At 39.8% G+C, this 21,967-nt stretch overlaps 1 long non-coding RNA gene across 1 annotated transcript in view; it reads right to left on the bottom strand.

The window, feature by feature from the left end:
• LOC110262189 overlaps positions 683–21,967 on the bottom strand; it is a 105,456-nt gene continuing 84,171 nt past the window's right edge. Inside the window, exons 3-4 of the long non-coding RNA XR_002346871.1 lie at positions 2,933–3,009; positions 683–1,589 (exon numbers count right to left, since the gene is read on the bottom strand). This is a non-coding gene — a long non-coding RNA (uncharacterized LOC110262189). The remainder of the gene's footprint in view (positions 1,590–2,932; positions 3,010–21,967) is intronic.

Raw genomic sequence — 21,967 nt, 5'->3', positions numbered from 1 at the left:
GATTTGGTTCTGGAAGGCCTCCTTAGGCAGCTAATATTAACTCTCTTGGTTCTTTTTGCTGTTATTTCTGTAAATGTAAACTTACCTTCTTTTGTGGCTGGCAATTCTCTCTCTTCCTCCTCTTGCTACTCATCACTAGGTCATTCACTGGTTTCACCCATCCTTTTTGAAATACCTACAATGCACCCTAGCGCATTTATGCTCCAGGACAACATATTTAAGCAGGGATCTTAGATGTCTAGGCAATTTCTGTATATCCAGAACACACAATAGTCCTGGCACAAACATGTTCAATAAATATTTGGTTGGCAGAATGAATCAGCACCATATGGAACACTATATTTGTGATGAAGATAAAAGCTCTATTCTCAAATATTTTAATTTTTTAGGGCTGCACCTGTGGCATATGGAAGTTCCCAGGTTAGGGGTCAAATTGGGGCTGCAGCTGCAGGCCTACACCACAGTCGCAGCAACACCGTATACCAGTCATATCTGTGACCCAACTGCACTTGCAGCAACATTGAATCTCCTTAACCCACTGAGCAAGGCCGGGGATCAAAACCACATTTCCATGGATACTGGTCAGGTTCTTAACCCCCAAGCTGCCATGGGAACTCCTCAAATCTTTTCTAAAGCATCATGTCCTCAAATAATTGTTTAATAGTTATTTTATTAATTGCAAATAATTGTTTAATAAAAGAGCGGAAGGAGAAATCTCCCATAAATTTGGGATCCCAAAAGATGTAACATGTTCAGTTGAAAGAGAACTAGAAACAAACTTGTAGCACAGGAGAGGCAGCGAGAAAACTCTCCCGTCTTGACCCTGGCATTGGATGGGAGGAATAGAGATACCTTCCCGCAGAATGTGTACACCCAAGCTGACTTCACATAGGTCTGCAGTGTGAATTTACTGTCTATCCCCAGATCATCCAGCTGACAGTTTAAGGTGGTTGCAGGAGACTGGTAGGAATAAACACAAATCCTCTCTGAAGGAATACACTTTCAACGTAGTCCTCAAAAAAATGTCCACAGATTCCAAAGTTCCAAAGAACAAGGGCTCGCAAGGCACCATGAGTAAAAGCCGGAAGAAACAAGTGACAGCAGCATCTGACGCTCTGTGCCGCCTCCAGTTCCCGCAATTGCTTATAAACCTAGCAGAGTTTACACAAAGAGAGGCTTTGACGAATGAGCGAGGACTAGGAGACAAAGACCAGGCAGAATGGAACTTTGAAAGAGAAAATATCACTCTCATAATAATCCTCCCAGTTAAGTCACTGGCACCTTTATCAGAACAGAGTCATTAAGGGGTGGAGGCAGAACCAGGAACAGTCAACTGAAGAGTTAGTGGCAGTAAATAAACTTCGCTTGTATGTCATGGGGTTTTCTGGGGGCACATGATATTTTACAATTTAAAAACATTAAAGGGACAGTCGTGAGAGATGAAAAAATAGGAATGGCAAGTGCAGCCTACCTCTAGTAGCTTTGCGTGGTGACCAAACAGTGATGGTGATGAGAAAAGAGAGGGGATTCCTTCTTCAGTCAGTGGATCTCATTACTCGCAGACACCAATGCTACTTCCTTCTCTGTGACTAAGGGAAAGCGGGGGATGATGGCAAGGGAGGGACAATGGGACGATGAGGGAAAGGGGACAAAGAATAATAAAGGTGAACTGAGGAGAAAGAGGAGGGAGGGAACTCCCACATGGCCACATCCAGTGAGCCCCTGCTCTCGGGCTGGACTTCACGGCAGTGGAGAAAAAGGTTGTGGGAGAGGATTGGGGAACATATGAAGTACATTCTAAATTAATTGCCTTGAAAAATGAACATCACATGAAGACACTTTTCGTTCCCTGTAATCATAAATTTCCCTTAACATTTTTTAAACACTAACCTAATCCTAATTTCACTTTTAACTAACAGAACCGGCTTTGACCTTAACCAGAAGTGACAAGCTCTACGCTGCAAACCTTGAAATGTCACTACCTCTTAAACACAAAAGGCGTAAAGTAGGACATTCAGTTGTCAGCTTGAACTGCTTTTCTTTTATTAAAAAAACACGACCCAGCCTCAGAGTTTAGGCTCTCAGCTCAGAGCGGGGAGGGAGAGGGAAACCAGTGTTGGAGTTCACAGATCTACAGAAACAGAATCCATCCTGATTTTGTAGCGCAAAGGATTAAACGTTGATTCCATCCAACTGCTTTGAATGTGGTTTAAAGTCAGGTAATCTTGAAGAAGCACAATATAATTTTTAGACAAGACAAACCTCCATTTCAGCTTTTTTCAGCACAGCAAGTCAAAGCATTTTTCAAATAACAATAGCATGATTAGGTAATTAGAAGCAATGTTTGTCCATTCTGGTGAATGGTCTCCCCCTTTCTTTTTACAAAGTCTGTTAGTGTGTCCATCACATTTTCTCCATATCACAGTCCTGCCTGAAACGTACGTAGCCTCAGGTGGGATGTATTCATTAGGATTCTATCATGCAAGTGTCAGGATGCAACCCATGCTGGTTTAAAAGGAGGAATGTGATAGTTTATTGAGCACTAGACTCAAAAGTCCAGGGGGAAGCCTGGCTTTAGGTGCAACTTGACTGAGGATCTAACCATGGTCATTGGGCCTGTCTTTGAGGTCAGCCCCCCTGTCAACTTTTCCCGCAGCCTGGCTTCTCTCATCACAGAGAGGACTGTTCGGCTCCAAGACCCAATTTCTCAGCCTCAAATCCAGCAACCGTCTCCAGCAAATGTCTCCTATTGTCCTTGAGAACTTATGAGTGTGCCTAGGCTGCACTGTGGCCAAAGGGATGGGTCCCACTGCCTGGCCTCACCCAGCCAGGGCCCACATTCTCAAGCTTTGGGCAGGTACCGTCACCTCTAAATAGCTCTGCTAAGTGCAGGAGAGGGGTTGTTTCCGAATAAAACCAGAGCGACAATTACCTGATATGTGAGGAGGAGGAATGGATGCTTGGCGGCCAAAAATAGATGGTTTCAGCAAGCGGTGCTTAAAGTTGGCTCTAGAAAAAACAAGTAAAATTTCGTGTTTTCTCTCATTTTGAGATCTTCCACTTTCCCACTGCTTCCCCCCATTTTCAATGACTATTTTACTGTTACACACCAAGACCCTTGCTTTCTAAAGCAAAGGTCATTGTTAGTATATATTTGGCTTTGACCTACAATGGCTAATATACTGTTAGTCAGTGAAAAACCAGTAAGTACCAAGACCTGGGTTCTCCCTTTGACAAGTCAGTTTATAATTTTAGAAGAGCATTTCTTTAAAGTCTAGATAGACTAATACTGACTGAAGAAAAATGTTACTTAATATAAAGTGATAGAAAACAAAACAGCTTTCAGTATTCATCAATTATCATAGTTTCATGATCTTTTTATGCTCATTCCTGTTCTATACAATAGAAAGTAGATATGTGAGCTCTAATGTCACCAACAAGAATTTTATTTTTATATAAACCAGTTTAAATGCTAAATATAATAAAATACAAAATATTTTACTTGTGTATTTTGATCAAGACACATTTCTCCCTTCCCTTTGCCATTCTCCTATAACTTATTTACCCAACAATTACTAACGAACAATTCCAGGTATGATTTTAGGAGCTGGGAACACAAGATCAATGCTTTATCACATCACTCCCTGAGGAATCCCAATCATATACTTACAACAACATACTGTTTGGATGGATTATAATGAAAGAGGAACCATACATATGTAAATGAATAGAAAATCATTATCAGAGTTCCCACTGTGGCTCAGTGGGTTACCAATCTGACTCATATCCAGGAGGATGTGGGTTCGATCCCTGGCCCCCCTCAGTGGGTTGTTGCTGCAAGCTATAGTGTAGGTCACAGATGTGGCTTGGATCTGGTGTTACTGTGGCTGTGGCCTAGGCCAGCAGCTACAGCTCCGATTTGATCCCCTAGCCTGGAAACTTCACATGCCTCCATTGTGGCCCTAGAAAGACACACACACACACACACACACACACACACACACACACACACACACTAATTATTATCACTTCCAGTATAGCAAGGATAATATTCTACCTTCCAGGAGGAAGAACTAATTTTATTTAGATACACAAAAATCTCAGTCTGAAAGTTTCTCTGTTTGGGACCAGAGCTACGCCCAATGTTTCTCCATCATCATTCTCTACCACTGGTGGAGAACGCTCAAGCACTAGTGGACAGAAAGAGGATACGGAGCATCTACACAGGGCTGTCCTAAAGTGTGGCACAGGTTTGGAATTTAAGGAAAAAAGAATTCGAACCCTGCTCTTACTTATTATTCAATAAATAAGCATAAATGTTAAAAATGAAAATCCACATATGTGAGCCCATCTTATGTTAATACAAATGAGAAGGCAAATAGATAGTTCTTCTGAATAATCTATGTTTTTCCCTTGGATATTTGAGGTTATAAAACCAGGGCCTGAGAAAACCAGATTTTAAGGGAATTCCTACAAAAAGATGTTTAGAAGTCTGTTTGTTTCAGATGCAGCAAAATAAAGTCTGATTGGTGAATGGCTGCTTTGGGTTTTCCTCTGCTTGGCAAGAATTCTCAGCTCAGTTTTTACCATATTCTGTCCCCGTGTGATCCTCGTGTCATAGAGAGGTGGAGAGGAAAATGGCCATGGCTTCCGCCTGTCTGGGTTGGAATTCTCCCTCTGCCATGTGCTGGCTGTGTGATCTTACTCCAGCTCTGTGAAGAGGATAAATCAGGATCTACCCCAGGACTGCTATGGGGAAGAACTGAATAAATTCACATAAACTGCTTAGAACCATGCCTGCCACATAGCAAATTGTATGAGTTTGGTTAAATAAACACACCCCACCCATAGTAATTTCTCATATTGTGTGTTGTCACTCTGGGGTTATGACTTTATAATACCCTCATATAACTATAAAGGAATATCTTATTATTTGACTTAGCTTATTCACGGAGGACTGCTAAAACTTAAAGGATGAGATTGGGATATCTAACATACAAGTGCATTTTCTAACTCTTCCACTTAAGATGTCTATTAGAACTGGTAAGTGTACTTGTATTTATTTTTTATTTTTTATTTTTTTTCGTCTTTTTGCTATTTCTTGGGCCGCTCCCGCGGCATATGGACGTTCCCAGGTTAGGGGTCCAATCGGAGCTGTAGCCACTGGCCTACACCAGAGCCACAGCAACGCTAGATCCGAGCCGCGTCTGCAACCTACACCACAGCTCACGGCAACGCCGGATCCTTAACCCACTGAGCAAGGGCAGGGACCGAACCCGCAACCTCATGGTTCCTAGTCGGATTCGTTAACCACTGCGCCACGACGGGAACTCCTGTACTTGTATTTAATAAATGATTTATAATGACATATTTATATGTGTTCCTCAACGAATTCACAATGGGTATAAAAATCCATAAGTAGCACAACAACAAAGGGGAATAAAAAAGTCTCATTTCTAGTTGCAGCTTCCCGGTGGTTTTCATTGTTCATTTCTGAACACACATTGGCAATGGGAATATAAACCAGAAAGAAATTCTTCTGCTAGTTTCCAGAAGAGCCACTGCAGGCTTAGGGAATTAAGGAATGAAAGTAAAAGAATTTCATGAGCCATCTGGGATTCTTTCTCTTCATCATTTCCTCCTAATACATGAGCTTCTGGAATATGAGGACTTTCTTAACCAGGGTAGTGCTATCTTCCTAGAAGCCATTTAAGAATGTGCAAACAACATAAATCTCTGCAGGGCTGTTTGTCAATGAAATATCAATAAAGCTGTGGGGGGAAGAAAGCGTATGTGCTACTTGCAATTAATGGGCTTGGAATAGGGACGCTAGTGGTCTTGCAAAGAGTGGGAGAGCCCTGCAGAATAAAACACTGAAATGCTCAGAATGCCAAGAGCACTGATCTCCCTGGGTTGGTTCCGAAAGAGAGAAACGACTCCAGCTTGGAACATAGGAGACCTGTGTTGTGGACCTGCTTGAAACTGCAACTAGCTGCATGACCTGTGGGAGTCCTGGAATCACTCTGGATATCATCCTTTATACATGGCATAGTAGAAGTCCATTTCACCTCTATTTCTTCGACTTAAAAGTCTCAAGATACTTTACTTTCTTAGGATGCAATGACTTTACTTGTCATCAATATCCTCTCCAGGTGACAGGGGGACATGATAGCAATGCATTTGAAGCCACAACTGTAGGCAAATATTATTCTGTAAATATTCCAACAAGTCTTTAACAAAAAATATTTCATTTTAATTGGATTAAAAAAACCAACACATTTAATTTTTAATGTGAAAATATTATCATTCTCTAATTTGATAGATCAAAATTGCAGTTTGTTCTTATTCAAAGCCAAAACAGAAAGTGGCTTCCAAAAATGTAACAGTACATAACAACTGTTATTAATATTATCTAATTTCTTCATTTCATAAATATTAAATAATGTACATAATAAGAAAAGACCTATTTAACAAGCACGGCTAATGATCACCTTTATAAAGACAATTTATCAGCAAATTCGACTGTGTTTAGAGTTGATATTTCAGAGTGTGTATCCTGGACTAATAAGCATAACTCACCCAAAGTTATTATATTCAATCTGTAACTTCTAATAAAAGGTCCCCTGAAGTATAGCATATTCTTTACATTGTGAGCACCTGAGGTTTAGCTTTTTCGTTTTTATTATAAAACTACTTATTTTATTCAGACAACTAGGCTCATTCTACATAAAGCGAACATTCATTAAATATTGATGTTAAGATAATAAGAAAGAAGTCTAACACAATATACTCTTGCTTTGCTGAAAACCAAGGGTGAAAAGCTTTTCACACAGTATTTTTTCCCTTCAAAAAAGAAGTTGGTTATCAATATCATGCAAGCTTCTTGTGAAAATGGGGTTGATATATGCTTCTGAGACCAAGTTCCTTGAGGAAATATTTTATCCATTTGAGTCAAGAGAGCCACGGTAAGAGCTCTGCACACAGGCACTCAGTCCATTCCGACAGATTCACTCATCTGTCCTCGCGTTGCAGTTCCGTTTTGTGACCCAAAATCAAATGTGTAAAAGCCAATACGGGATAAAAATTGGCAAACTCTGATCCAAAATAGATTTCTTCAAGAAGTCTCCAAATCTTTGCACTCCTGATGGATCCTACTACAACAATATGTTTTTTGTGGCAAATGAATCAAAATAAGTAAAATAATTTCTTCATCCTCCAGTGGCCTATTAAATCCATGTTACTGTCTAAATATACGCGTACTATGAGATAAAAGGATACATAAAAGGGTTTTTCATTTGTTTTGTTTACTTTGTAGGGAAATACATTGCTTTTTGTTTGAAATAAAAGGTGTCTTCTCACGTCTTTTACAACACTAACAAATAATCATTTATGTCATATCAATAGTTATTGCTAACAGCTAATATCACTCATATCTTGGCTGGAAAGACTACACGGTTTTATTTTTTTAATCTTCTCTCAAAAAACATAAAAAACTAGAGTCCTGGTTATGGTTAAGCAGGTTAAGAACCTGACATAGTCTCCAGGAGGATGTGGGTTCCATCCCTGGCCTGGTTAAGGATCTGGCGTTGCTGTGGCTGTGGTGTAGGCCAGCAGCTTTAGCTCCGATTTGACCCCTAGCCTGGGAACCTCCATATGCTGTGGGTGTGGCCCTAAAAGGACAAATAAATAAATAAATAAAATCATTTTCTAGTAGTATGTAGCTAACTTGGATTTTAAAGTACTTTTTATGTGAAAGATATGAACATGTGGCTATTCATTTATATCATGAGCTGAATTCACTTTGAAAAGATAAAAATTATATATTTTTAAAATGGTTAATTTTTCCCATTGTAAAGTGACTGTGTGCTTATTATAAAACCTTGGATAATAATGAATTAAAATTAAGAAAATTATGTAAAGAAAATTATAGCTATCATTTTGGTGCATACACATATAATGTTTTAACATTTTAACATGAATATTATTTAAATTAACATATTTATGCAAAGAAATGAATCTGATGGTATCCATGAGAACACAGGACACAGGTTTGATTCCTGGCCTTGCTCAGAGGGTTAAGGATCTGGCATTGCTGTGAGATGTGGTGTAGGTTGCAGGCATGGCTCGGATCCCGCGTGGCTATGGCATAGGCCAGTGGCTACAGCTCCGATTTGACCCCTAGCCTGGGAACTTCCATATGCCATGGGTGCAGCCCTAAAACGACACACACACACACACAAAAAAAAAAAAAAAATTAAAAAAAGAGGGACTGATGGAATCTAACACGTGATACCAAATTTTAATATTTGGAACACACCTTTTGAATACATTGCCTGTAATATTTTTTCAAAATTTGTAACAGCAACCCATCCCCTTCCTATCCCTTGGTCCCTATTCCCAGATCCAACAATTATTTTAACAGTTTTTAGGTGGTTTCCAATATTGTCTCCATATTCAAAGATAGCCACCCCTAAACTCCTGGAACTTGTGAATACGCTACATATCTAGAGATTCTAAGTTGAGCCTGTCGAGATGGGAAAATTGTCCTGGGTTACCTGGGTGGGCCCAGTGAGATAACCACAAGGGTTCTTATAAAAAAAAGGGGGTTGGTAGATCAGAGTCAGTAGGAGGCAATGTGATGACAGAAGAAGAGGCTGAAGTGATGCAAGGAAGGGGACCGGAGCCAAAGGATGCAGTGGCCTTGAGAAGGTGAAAAAAGCAAGGACATAGATTCTCCCCACAGAGCCTCAGGAAGACTCAGCCCTGCTGACACCTTGACTCCAGCCCAGACAGACTGATTTTGAACTTCTGACCTCCAGAACTTTAAGATACTTGTATTGTTTCAGGCCACTGAGTGTGTGATAATTTGTTTCAGCGGCAACAGGAAACTAATACAGCCTGTTATTTCTTCATAGAACCCTACTTTTCTTTTTTTTAATGTGCAGATTACCTTCTCATCTCTCGGAGGATTTTTTTTTTTTATAAATTGAGTTACCCCTTATTCTGTACATTGATTCTATTTTGGGGGGGTCCTCTTATGGTTTGGTTTCCTCCTGTTGTTTTATTATCTTTGAAGAACCACTTATTTTAACAGTAAAATCCTAAAAGTCTGTGAAGAAGCTATGCCTAAATGAGCAGGTTTATCTCTAGAAGAACTTGACTTTGCATAGGGTAATTGGTGGGCATATGGCTCATTCACTGAAAGCTCCCCATTTGTTACTATTGCTTCCTAATAAGTTGCCCCTAAAGTTTTGTGGGTTAAAAATGGTTATTTTACTTTGCCTGTATTTGTGTGGGTCAAGAATTCAGGATAGGCTCAGCTGGGCAGTTCTTAGATGAGCTCTCTCATGCATTTGTGGTCAGACATCAGTTGGAGTTGGAGTTGTCATCTAGCTCATTTGGGCTGGAGTCTAAAATAGCTCACTCTCTTGACTGCCAGTTGATGCTGGCTGTTGGCCAGGTGCTCAGGTGGTCTGTCAACTAGATTGCCTGCAAGTGGCCGTTAGGACAGGACAGTCTCACGTAGTCCCACTTCCTGACATGGTGATTTCTTCCTTGAGATCCTGGAGCAAGTGTCCCAAGAGAACTAGGGCGACACTTCATGACATTTTCCAACCAACCTTCAGAAATTGCACAATGTCATTCCTCTTCGTTCCATATGCTGAAGAGGTCATGTGCCCACCCAAATTCGGGGGGACTGGTTATAGACCCACCACTCAACTGGAGGAACATACAGAATTTAAAACTTGAATATTTATTCTGTTCCATTGATCTGTTTGTCTATCTTGACACCAATATACTGCAGCTTTGTAAAAAAATCTTGAAATTACATCATGCTAGTTCCCCAAATTTGCTCTTATTTTTCAAAATTGATTTGGCTCTTATGGGTCCTTTGCATTTTCATGTATGTATTTTAGAATCAGTTTGCCAGCTTCTAAGAAAAAAGCTTGCTGAGATTTTGATTTTTATTACATTGGATCTATAGACTAACTTGGGAAGAAACAACATCTTAGCAATATTGAGTCTTCTGATCTACAAGTATAATACATTTTTCCATTAATTTAGGTCCTCTTTGGGAGTTCCCGTCCTGGCTCAGTGATTAATAAATCCGACTAGGAACCATGAGGTGTTGCAGGTTCGATCCCTGGCCTTGCTCAGTGGGTTAAGGATCTGACATTGACGTGAACTGTGGTGTAGTTTGCAGACTCTGCTCGGATCCCGCGTAGCTGTGGCTGTGGTGTAGGCCAGTGGCTACAGCTCCGATTAGACCCCTAGCCTGGGAAGCATATGCCGTGGGAAGCAGCCCTAAAAAAGGCAAAAAGACCAAAAAAAAAAAAAATTTAGGTCCTCTTTACTTTCACTCTGCAGTGTCTGTATTTTTCAATGTCTATTGTCTAGGACATCTTTGTCAATTTATTTTTAAACACTTTATTCTTTTATGCTGTTGAATTTGTATATTGACCTCATATTCTACAAACATTGCTAAAGTCATTTTTTAGTACTATTAGCGTTTTTCTAACTCCCATTGGATTGTCTAGATAGAAAATCACATTGTTTGCGAATAAAGATGGTTTTACTTCTTTCTTTACAACCCGGATGCCTTTTGTTTCTTTTTCTTGCCTGATTGCACTGGCTAAAACTTCTAGTAAAAAATTGAATAGAAATGGTGAGAGTGAGCGTTTTTGTTATTTCTGAGCCTAGAGGGAAATCTGTCTTTAACAATTAAGGTATGATATTAGCTATATGATTTTATACACGCCCTTTATCAGGTTGAGGAATTTCTTCTCTCTCCTAGATTGCTTACAATTATTTTTAAAATCAAGAATGAATGTTAGATTTTGTCAAAAGGTTTAACTTAGTCTGTTGAAATTATTCAATGGTTTTTATTTCTAGTTTACTTACATGGAGATTTATATTGAAGTATTTCAAATATTAAAATGACCTTGCATTTCTGAGATAAACCACATTTGGCCAGTTTGTACCATCCTTTTTGTATATTGTTGTATTTGATTTCCTAAGATTTTGTTAAGAATTTTTGCACTATGTTCATGAGGAACGTAAGTCCATAGCTTTGTTTGTTTCTAACATCTTTGTCTGGTTTCTAAATTAGGTCACTGCAGGCCTCATAGAATGAATTGGAAAATATTCCCTACTTTTCAATTTTCAAGTTTGTACTTTAGATTATTTCTTCCTTAAACATTTGGTAGAATTCGCTGAAGAAGCCATCTTGGCCTGGAATAGTCTTTGTGGGAAGGTTTTAAACTAGAAATTTATTTATTTATTTATTTTTCAGCTGCGCCCATGGCCTATGGAAGTTCCCAGGGAACTTTTATGCTTTTCCTAACTTTTTTTGGATTAGATATTTTCTGATTCTATTTTATTTCATTGATTGCTTATTAGCTGTAACTCTGTTTTTTAGTTTAGTTGTTGCTTTGGGGTGTATACATAGGGTGTATCACGGTCTATCCTCAAATGATATTAAACCACTTCACATATAGTATAAGAATATTTCAATAGTTTTCTTCCAATTCTCCTATCACTGTCTTTGCACTTATTGTTATAATTCATTGTACCTTCACATATGTTGTAAACCACGTGCTACTTTGTAATTAATTGTGTTTAATTATAGATTTTAATAGTAAGAAATTTAAATTAAAAGGAAAAATTCTTCCACAATTTTTTTTTTCTTTTTACAGCCAAACCTGTAGCATATGGAAGTTCTCAGGCTAGGGGATGAATAGGAGCTGCAGGCACCCACCTATGCCACAGCCACAGCCACACAAGATCCAAACTGCATCTATGACCCAAGCTGCAGCTTGAGCAATACTGAATCCTTAACCCAATGAGTGAGGCCAGGAATTGAACCTGCATCCTCAAGGACACTATGCCAGGTTCTTAACCCCCGAGCCACAATGGGAACTCCAAAAATCCTTATATATTTAACCATGGAGTAACCATATCTAATATTCCTTATATCTTTATATATATTTATATTTCCATCTGGTATCATTTTTCTTCTGACCAAAGGACTTCTTGTACCATTTCTTGCAATGTGGGGCTGTTGCTGATGAAATCGTCTGGCTTTTGTATGTCTGAAAAGTGTTCTGTCTTCATTTTTAAAAGATATTTTCAGAGCTACAGTGTTCTAAGTTGACAGCTTTTTCTTTCACTCCTTTAAAGATTTTACTCTCCTCTCACTTGTGTTGTTTCTGAGGAGTAATCTAATGCCATCCTCAACCTTCTTCCCCTGTATGTAACAAGCCTTTTTCTCTGGTTGCTAGGACCTTGTGCTTATCACTGGTTTGGAGACGTTTGATGCTCATGTGCCTTGATATAATTTTCTCCATTTTTCCTGTGCTTGGGTTTGTTGAGTTTCTTGACTCTAAAATGATCACAATAACACCCTGCTTTCTTCAGAGAGAGGCACGAATGTCAACAAGTCTTCAGATGAAATGAACACGTTTCTAAATGATGGAACACAAGGATTAACTTTACTAAATAAAGACCAGTTCATTCCACAATGTTTTACAGTTGTGTTATCATTGGGACGAGGATCACACAAACCTCCTGCTTCATATAAAAATCTTGTGGCCGAGCAGAGGAAGAGTTTGCAACACGTGTTTTAGCTAAAAGGTGAATTACAGGAGGATTTTCCAGAAGCAGTAGGCCAGATCTGTTGGGTGTTTTGAAAAGGGTACAGCAACTATCTACTTAGCAGTCACTTCTCATCACACGAACCAATTGAACACATAACCACAGGACCGTAAAGAAAGTAGTGTGACTTCACGTGACAAGGGTCTTTGATTTACAAGAATCTGTATCTTTGGGAAATTTATATTGCACTAGGAAATCTTTAAATTTACTCACTGCAACTTGGGCTTGAGAGTAAGAGTCTTATTAGCAAGAGTAATAGTAACAGTAATAAGAGTCTTATTAGCAAGAGTAATAAGCAAGAGTAATAAGTAATATGTAATTAGCAAAAAGACCCCTATCTTAAGATATACGTTTATTCCTGTTCTGTTGGCTTGTAGTTTAGTAGCTATACTGATTGTATGCTCAATAATTTATGTTGTAAATAACATTAGCTAAATCAATTCATAACTTTCATTCAAATTCAGTTAACCAAACCTACCTTTAGAAAAAGTAAATCAGGAGTTCCCGTCGTGGCTCAGTGATTAATGAATCCGACTAGGAACCGTGAATTTGCAGGTTCCATCCCTGGCCTTGCTCAGAGGGTTAAGGATCCGGCATTGCAATGATCTGTGGTGTAGGTTGCAGACGCAGCTCGGATCCCGTGTTGCTGCGGCTCTGGTGTAGGCCAGCGGCTACAGCTCCAATTCAATCCCTAGCCTGGGAACCTCCATATGCTGCGGGTGCAGCTCTAGAAAAGACAAAAAAAAAAGAAAAAGTAAATCATATTTTGGGGGGCTTAAACCAGCTATTTAACAGAAATTTATCATGTTTGCTTTATATGCTGTAAAAAAACAATTTATGGAAAGGAAAATAAGGTGATAATCTCAAGAAAAGGTAAGTTAAACCTAACTTCTTTTTTAAGAAATTTTGGTGAAGAAGTCATTTTAGTTTTTTGGGTTTTTTTTTGTTGTTGTTTTTCTTTTTAAGATCCCACCTGCAACATACAGAAGTTCCCAAGCTAGGGGTCAAATCAGAGCTGCAGCTGCTGGCCTACACCACAGCCACAGTGACTCGGGATCTGAGCCATGTCTTTGGCCTGCACCACAACTCTCGGCAACACTGGATCCTTAACCCACTGAGCAAGGCCAGGGGTTAAGAATCCTCTCGGCTACTAATCAGGTTCGTGACCACTGAGTCACAATGGGAGCTCCCCGTTTTAGGTTTAAATAGGGGGTTGGGGGGGACGGGACACAGCGCTGACCTCATTAGCTACCTGTAGAGTGGATATCTGAGATAAGGTTTTGGCTTTCTTAGGTGTGATAGGCACAGAAATGTGTTTGCAGACCTCCAACTACAGGGAACTTAAGTGACCGGGGCCCAGCTGTCGGGCTCTGAACTTCATGGCTGCGCTGGTGCTCAGGCCACACTTGCCCTGATGCTCCCAGCCCAGGACTGAGGACAGCGGGAGCATGGAGGCAGGGCCATACCTGCATGTCAGCATCCCTTCGGAGGGCTGACTTGGTTTCCAAGCCTCCCTGATAGCACGGCTGACCCCTTCCCAGACGTCACAGTGATGGAGACAGTTGCCACCTAACTTTCCTTCCTCTGTCCTTCACACAGGGCCATCTGTGCTTCATGGCCCATGGCTCTCCCCATCTTTTCCAGCCTCTTTCTTGCAAATGTATTTCCCACATAAAATCCATGCATATTGTATCCTGTCTTGGTGTCTTGGGGGACATGGACTAACACAGTGGATATAGTTAAAAAATCAAGGAGGGAGTTCCCGTTGTGGCGCAGTGGTTAACGAATCCGACTAGGAACCATGAGGTTGCGGGTTCGGTCCCTGCCCTTGCTCAGTGGGTTAACGATCCGGCATTGCGGTGAGCTGTGGTGTAGGTTGCAGATGCGGCTCAGATCCCGCGTTGCTGTGGCTCTGGCGTAGGCCGGTGGCTATAGCTCCGATTCAACCCCTAGCCTGGGAACCTCCATATGCCTCGGGAGCGGCCCAAGAAATAGCAAAAAAGACAAAAAAAAAAAAAAAAAAATCAAGGAGGAAATAAAAATGAAAGCAAAATGTTCTCTGCCTACACTACTGACGCATATTAGTGTCTTTTTGATGTGAGAGAAGCACGCTTAGGCTAAGAAATTATCCCAAGCATTCACAGAAAAAGATCATTCTCTCTGATTGACAATTGCTATTCGATTATTATAACCAAGTGATCACATAAATAACATTCCGGGGTTTGTGGGTATAGGAATATTTATGCAGGCATTCCTTGAGACTTGAAAATGATTCCAAGAATTGCTCTAGGGTAAAAAGATTAAAAACGAGTACATGTATCTATTTCTGACATGCTTCAACTCAATCTCATTTTATTCCTTGATCCTCTGGGTGTTGTATTTTGTATTGAAGCTGAAATATTTTGCTCCCACTTTGCAGCTCAGAGTAGCTGCGTCCAATTCTGGCCGACACAGAAGTTCATCCTAAAAGCCATTTGCCTGGTTGTTTCCTCTTCTTTTAGGTGATGTATGGGGTCTCTGATAGAGTCTAGCTGGACTGTTGAGTTAAAAGGCTAGATTCTAGTCCTAGAGGGATTGCAAAAAATTACAAGGTTATTAAGTCAAAATTTAGGTACAGAGGCATTATAGGACTAGAGTTCACAGATTTAGGGGAGCGAAAAATCCAAAGTTTGGGATTAAACATGGCAAACATCCCAATTGCTATAACTGATTCTCAAGATCAGGTCAAGGGGAGAAATGCAGTACTGAAGGGTATCTTGGGCTGGAATCAATCTGCTTGAAACTTGGCTCTATCACTAACTGACATGTGGCAAGTCATATTCTCTCTCTCGCTTCCCTATCTACCAAAAGAGGAATGATAACATGTGCTTTGAAAAATTAAATGCAAAAAGCTATGTAAAGGGCTTAGCACTTGGCCTGGCCCAGTGTAACCACTTGAGAAAGGGTAGATTTGTTTGCTTGTTTGTTTTTTGGCCTCGCCTGTGACATGCGGAAGCTCCTGGGCCAGGGATGGAGCCCAAGCCACAGTGGTGACAACACCAGATCCTTAACTCGCTGTGCCACAAGGGAACACTGATAAAGCGTGGTTTTTATTCTTAGTCAGGATGACTTGGTACAATTTTTCATCTGAGTGCTGTGCTGTATGGTCACTTTGCATCTTGCGCTGAGATCAAGTTCTTCTCATAAATTAATTTTTTTTGTTATCAAAGAAATACAGGAAAGTATGAAAAAAACCATAATGGATGCCGAGCTTCCCATAGTTCAGCCTGGACATTGTCATGCCATACTTGAAGTCTGTCATCTCACTTTAGCTCTTCGTGGGGTCCTTAAGCCTGGAGCTTCTCCATCCCTCTTCTCTAGAGAATAGATGTTGGCGGGGGGAGGAAGAGATAGGAGGTTGCTGGGAGGAACCAGAGGAGCTGCTTGGGTAGGAGAGGAGCCCCGGCCATCCAAGCATTTCTGATGCTTACAGTCAGTCCGCTAATTTCAGGCCCAGATCTCACACCCTTTTGCCGTGGTTGGTGCCTTTGCTTGCGTGAAAGGATGCACCCTCTCTCATCTGGGATAATCCCTTCTGCAGATTTTCGGGTAGTAACTTCCACTCTGCTTAATTTGCTACTCCTCCTCCAACTACCTTTTCTTTTCTGTCTTTTGTCTTTTTAGGGCTGCACCCACTGCATATGGAGGTTCCCAGGCTAGGGGTCCAATTGGAGCTACAGCTGCCAGCCCACACCACAGCCACAGCAATGCCAGATCTGAGCCGTGTCTGTGACCTACACCACAGCTCACAGCAATGCCGGATCCTTAACCCACTGAGCGAGGCCAGGGATCGAACCCACAACCTCATGGTTCCTAGTCGGATTCGTTTCCGCTGCGCCACGACGGGAACTCTTCCTCCATCTCCTTTTCATTTTCTGAGAATCTGCTGAAATACATGTTTTCTGTGCTTTCCCCACCATTATTTTGTCCTTGAGAGTTAATACTTAAAAAAAAAAAAATCCTCTCCTATCATTTCAGGAAGATTTGAAAGGTTGGGCGAGAAGAGTAACACATATAGTCAATTACTAATTTCAGATGCCAGATTTTAATATCAGCTCATAAGATGAAATTTGCATTTAGGCAAAATGAATCTTGGACTTTGTATGGCATGGAAAGAAAAGTACCTTTAAACATTAGGATCCCAGGGGGCCTGGTGAGATGTTCACAGTGAGAGGCACAGGAGGAGTGGACCCCATCTCTCATTTTATACGCCTACTGGAACATAATTACATACATTGGCATGGCAAGTAAATTGCCCATCCTATGCGTTATTTTTATGCTATATTTCTTTTATACTTCTAAGTCTGCATAAATAACATGTATAGAAGATGGTAAAATGTAATTCTGCTATAGATTCTCAAACCCCTCTTTAAAGAGACAGTTTGGTATAAAATAATCCAAGCTAAACATAGATGGAAGGTTAAAAAGCCTTGCCATAGGGATGGTGAGTTGATAGTTGCCAGCTAAGGACAATAGCTAAAAAAAATGACAGTACCTATAATTTTTTGTGCGTGATACCTTTTTCTGGCTTTGGTATCAAGTTGATGCTGGCCTCATAGAAGGAGTTTGGAAGTGTTCTTTCCTGTGAAGTTTCTTGGACGAGTTTGAGAAGGATCCATGCTAATTCTCCTTTAAATGTTTGGTAGAATTCACCTGGGAAGCCATCTGGTCCTGGAATTTTGTTTGTCGGGAATTTTTAAATTACTGATTCAATTTCAGTACCACGAGTTGGTCTGTTCATTTTTTTTTTTTTTTTTTTTTTTTTTGTCTTTTTGCCATTTCTTTGGCTGCTCCCGCGGCATATGGAGGTTCCCAGGCTGGGATCGAATCGGAGCTGTAGCAGCCGGCCTATACCACAGCCACAACAACGTGGTATCTGAGCTGAGTCTGCAACCTACACCACACCTCATGGCAACACCGGATCCTTAACCCACTGAGCAAGTCCAGGGATGGAACCTGCAACCTCATGGTTCCTAGTCGGATTTGTTAACCACTGTGCCATGACGGGAATTCCAATATTTTCTATTTCTTTCTGGTTCTGTCGTGGAAGACAGTACCTTTCTATGAATGTGTCCATTTCTGCCAGGCTGTCCATTCTATTGGCATATGGCTGCTCATAGTCTCTTAGGATCCTTTGTATTTCCGTGGTGTCGGTTGTAATGTCTCCTTTTTCATTTCTGATTGTATTGATTTGAACCCTCTCCCTTTTTTTCTTTGAGGGGTCTGGCTAAAGGTTTGTCAGTTTGGCTTATCTTTTCAAAGACCTGGCTTTTCATTTCAATGATCTTCTCTATTGTTTTCTTCGCCTCTATTTCATTTATTTCTGCTCTGATCTTTGTGATTTCTCTCCTTCTAGTAATTTCGGGTTTTGTTTGTCCTTCATTCGCTAGTTCCCGTGGGTGTAAGGTTAGATTATTTGAGATGTTTCTTGTTTCCTGAGATGGGATTGTATTGTTACAAACTTCCCTCTTAGAACTGCTTTTGCTGCGTCCCATATACTATGCAACATAGAGGATATAGCCAATATTTTATAATAACTATAAATGGAGTGTAACACATAAATTGTGAATAACTGTACTGCATGCCTGTAATTTATATAATATTGTACATCAAATATACTTCAATAAAAAAATTTTTTTAAGTGACAGTACCTGAATTGGAACCATGGACTCTTTCTACTCTGCGGACCCAACTTTAGAGTTGAGAATCAAAGTCAAATTGTGGAAAGACTTTGAGCATGGGTTGTTTTGGTTTCTCAGTGCATGTCTAATATTGTGAATGAATTACATCTTGCATTTTTATTTATATAATTTGAAATTAATCATCTAAAATGAGATAATGTAGTATGTGTGTATTTTTTGTTTGATTCAGTCTTTCTCCCTTTCTCTCTCTCTCTTTCTTTCTCTCTTTCTTTCTTTCTCTCTTTCTTCCTTCCTTTCCTTCCTTCCTTTCCTTCCTTCCCTTCCTTCCTTCCTTCCTCCCCTCCCTCCTTCCTCCCCTCCCTCCTTCCTTCCTTCCTTCCTTCTTTTTCTTTCTTTCTGCCTTTTTAGGGCTGCACCCATGGCATACGGAGGTTCCCAGGCTAGGGGTCGAATCAGAGCTGTAGCTGCTGGCCGACACCATAGCCACAGCAATGCAGGATCTGAGCCACATCTGCCACCTACACTACAGCTCACGGCAAGGCCAGGACATCTTCGTGGACACTAGTCGGGTTCACAACCACTGAGCCATAACAGGAACTCCGATTCAGTTTCTTTACCTCACTTAATCCTCACAATAATTCGGTAAAATAAACATTGTTATTAGCTGATTTTACTGATGAGTAAAGTAGGGCTTAAAGGACCTCAGGTCACACAGTGGCAGAACCGGACTTTGTGATTTTTATTACCACTGTACTCTGACTCCAGGGAAGTCTCTTTATTTAACTCAAACACTTAACAGACATGATCACAGTGGCCAATGCTAAAAATAGCTCCAACTACGTCTAAAAGTAAGTTCACTACCCTTGGAATAGACAACATGTTAGGGGCGACCAAGGGAGGAGCTAGAGGGACGTATGCTTTGGACGTGCCACTGACGCCTCGAAAATAAAAGATGATGATGTCAGTGAACTCACACAGCCTTCTGGACATGAAGGTAAGAATTTTCCTCAAAATATATCTGGACTCAGAATCACACGGATTTGATCATACTATTTTCTAGACTGAAACTTAAAGAAGTAGTCATTAGAATTATTCTTTTATGACCACACGCATGGCACAGAGAAGTTCCTGGGTATAGGGGTTGAATTGGAGCTGCAGCTGAGGCCGCAGCCACAGCAACACTGGATCCAAGCCACATCTGCAACCTACATCTCAGGTTGCAGCAACGCCAGATCCTTAACCTGCTGAGCAAGGCCAGGGATTGAACCTGCATCCTCATGGATACTATGTCAGGTTCCTAACCCACTGAGCCACAACAGGAACTCCTGAAGTGTATAGTTTTATTTCAGTTTTATAATGCTTCGGATTTACCTGTTTTAACAAAAACCTTTTTACTGGCAATCTATTCTAAACTACTTATATAAAAAAGGCTAAATCTGCCAATGATGACAATAGTATTATTTATTCATTTTTCTTTCTTAAAAAATAGCCTCTCCTCCCTTCATCCCTTTTTGATCCAACCTTACTTTAAGATTTATTTCAGTTCACATTTTCCGACTATATCTGCTATCAGATACAGAAAAACAAGACCCCAAATCTCAAGTGATATTCAGAACAGCTATTGTATGTAATGAATCCATTTTTAAATTTATTTTCTTTAAATGAGAGTTGCAACTTTTATTTCAGGCTCTCTCGTGGGTTTTTTTTTTTCTTTTTTGCCATAGAGGCAATAATGTGGGAATTCCTAGGCCAGGGATCAAACCTACGCCACACAGCAGCAACCAGAGCCACAGGGTAAGCATACAGGAATCTCAACCCACTAGGCCATCAGAGAACTCCCTGAACACATTTTAAAAAGCTAGCCTTTTAATATTTCTAGCTAACAGAAAACTGTCTTATGAACAAAAGCATCAATTATTTGAAAAATATTTTTTAGCCTACATAACAATTTGCATAATGTCTTTAATATGATTGCCTCATGCCTTTAATATTAGTGAAACAGAAATGTTTTTCCTGATACAAAATAGAATAATAATTGTTTGGGACCAATTAATAAAGCCATGTCACTCAGGAAATCACTAGTTGGTTTACCTTGGTATATATTAATATTACAATGATCTGTTTCATTGTATAATACTTTCTTGACACATCTACATGTTCTAAAAAGTCAGAAATGTCATTATAAAAGGTTTATAATGAGCTGTTGAAAGAAATCTGTGGAGTACAGTATTAAGTATTTCCTTTAGAATATAATGCAGAAAGCACCACGGGCTTAAAATACGACTTCTCTAAAATAGGTCTTATTTTGTGCATTTGGTTAGAAAAAAAGTTATGAAAAGTTTGGTGATTTTGACATGTTGCAGTTCCTAAAAGTAGTATCTTCCAGGAATGTCCTGGTGCCTTCAAAGACAATGGTCACTGAAAGGTTTCTCTCTTTACCTTCATTGTCCACTTACGGACATTATTTTTTTAAACATGAATTATAGTTGCTTATAAAACATTTCTGGAAAAAAGTTGCATTAATGCGAAAAGTAATATACCACTTGCCCCAGAATAGACACTGAAGTTAAAAGATTAATGGAATTAATTTTAATCTAAGTAGGTCTTAAAACACAGCCGTTTGCCAAGAAGTTGGGCAATGCGTGTTTAAAACAGAAGCAAGTACCAGACACAAACTGTCGGTTATAAGGGGAGTTCTGTGCAATTCAGTCCTTTGGGACTCTCGGTTCCAGCCACAGATACAACCTTTAAACATATGGACTAAAAATTGACTCTACCACGATCAGTGCTAAGGCTTTTTATATCTTCACAAATTTTTCTTTAGTTTCAAAATAATAGCCCAATGGTACACAAGCAAAATGCCATAGAGTTGTGACTACAATTTTAAGATTTGATAATTTTTTATAGCATTGACTTTATAAAGACACATTCATTTTTAAGGCCACATGAAAGGATTATTTAAATCAATAAAGAGTAATGTTTATGTATAATTGTGCCTATATGCTAAAAGTTTACGAATATTTTAAAATAATTAACATTTTTTAATTGAGGTAACATTGGCTTATAACATTATATAAGTTTCACATGGACGGAGGTATATTTCAACTTTGGTATACACCACAGCACACACACCAGCAAAGTTTAGTTTCCATCTGTCACCATATAGTCAACCCCATGTATCTATTTTGCCCTCGCTCTACCCTCCTTCTGCTCTGGTGACCACCATTCTGCTCTCTGCATCTATGGATCAATCCGTGTTGTTGAAATGGCAAGATTTTATATTTTTTTTACTGCTGAGTATCATTTCAAGATGTGTTGTGTGTGTGTGTGTGTTTTCAGATATTCATTCATCTGCCAATGTTTACTTAGCTTGTTTCCGTATCTTGGCTATGGTCAATAATGCTGTGATGAGCATAGAGGTGCATAAATATTTTCAAATTAGTGTTTTTGTGTTCTTTGAGTAAATACCCAGAAGTGGAATAGCTGGATCTGGATCACATGTTCTAGGCTTTCTGAGAATAGCCATACTATTTTCCATAGTGGCTGCACCAATTTACATTCCCACCAACAGTGCACAGGGGTTCCTTTTTCTCTACGTCTTCTCCAACATTTGTTATTCCTTGCCTTTTCAA

Source organism: Sus scrofa, chromosome 8 (genome assembly GCF_000003025.6).
Source record: "Sus scrofa isolate TJ Tabasco breed Duroc chromosome 8, Sscrofa11.1, whole genome shotgun sequence".
NCBI lineage: Eukaryota > Metazoa > Chordata > Mammalia > Artiodactyla > Suidae > Sus > Sus scrofa.
The sequence above is the reverse complement of the archived record's forward strand: the minus strand, read 5'-3'. Positions and strand labels throughout refer to the sequence as shown.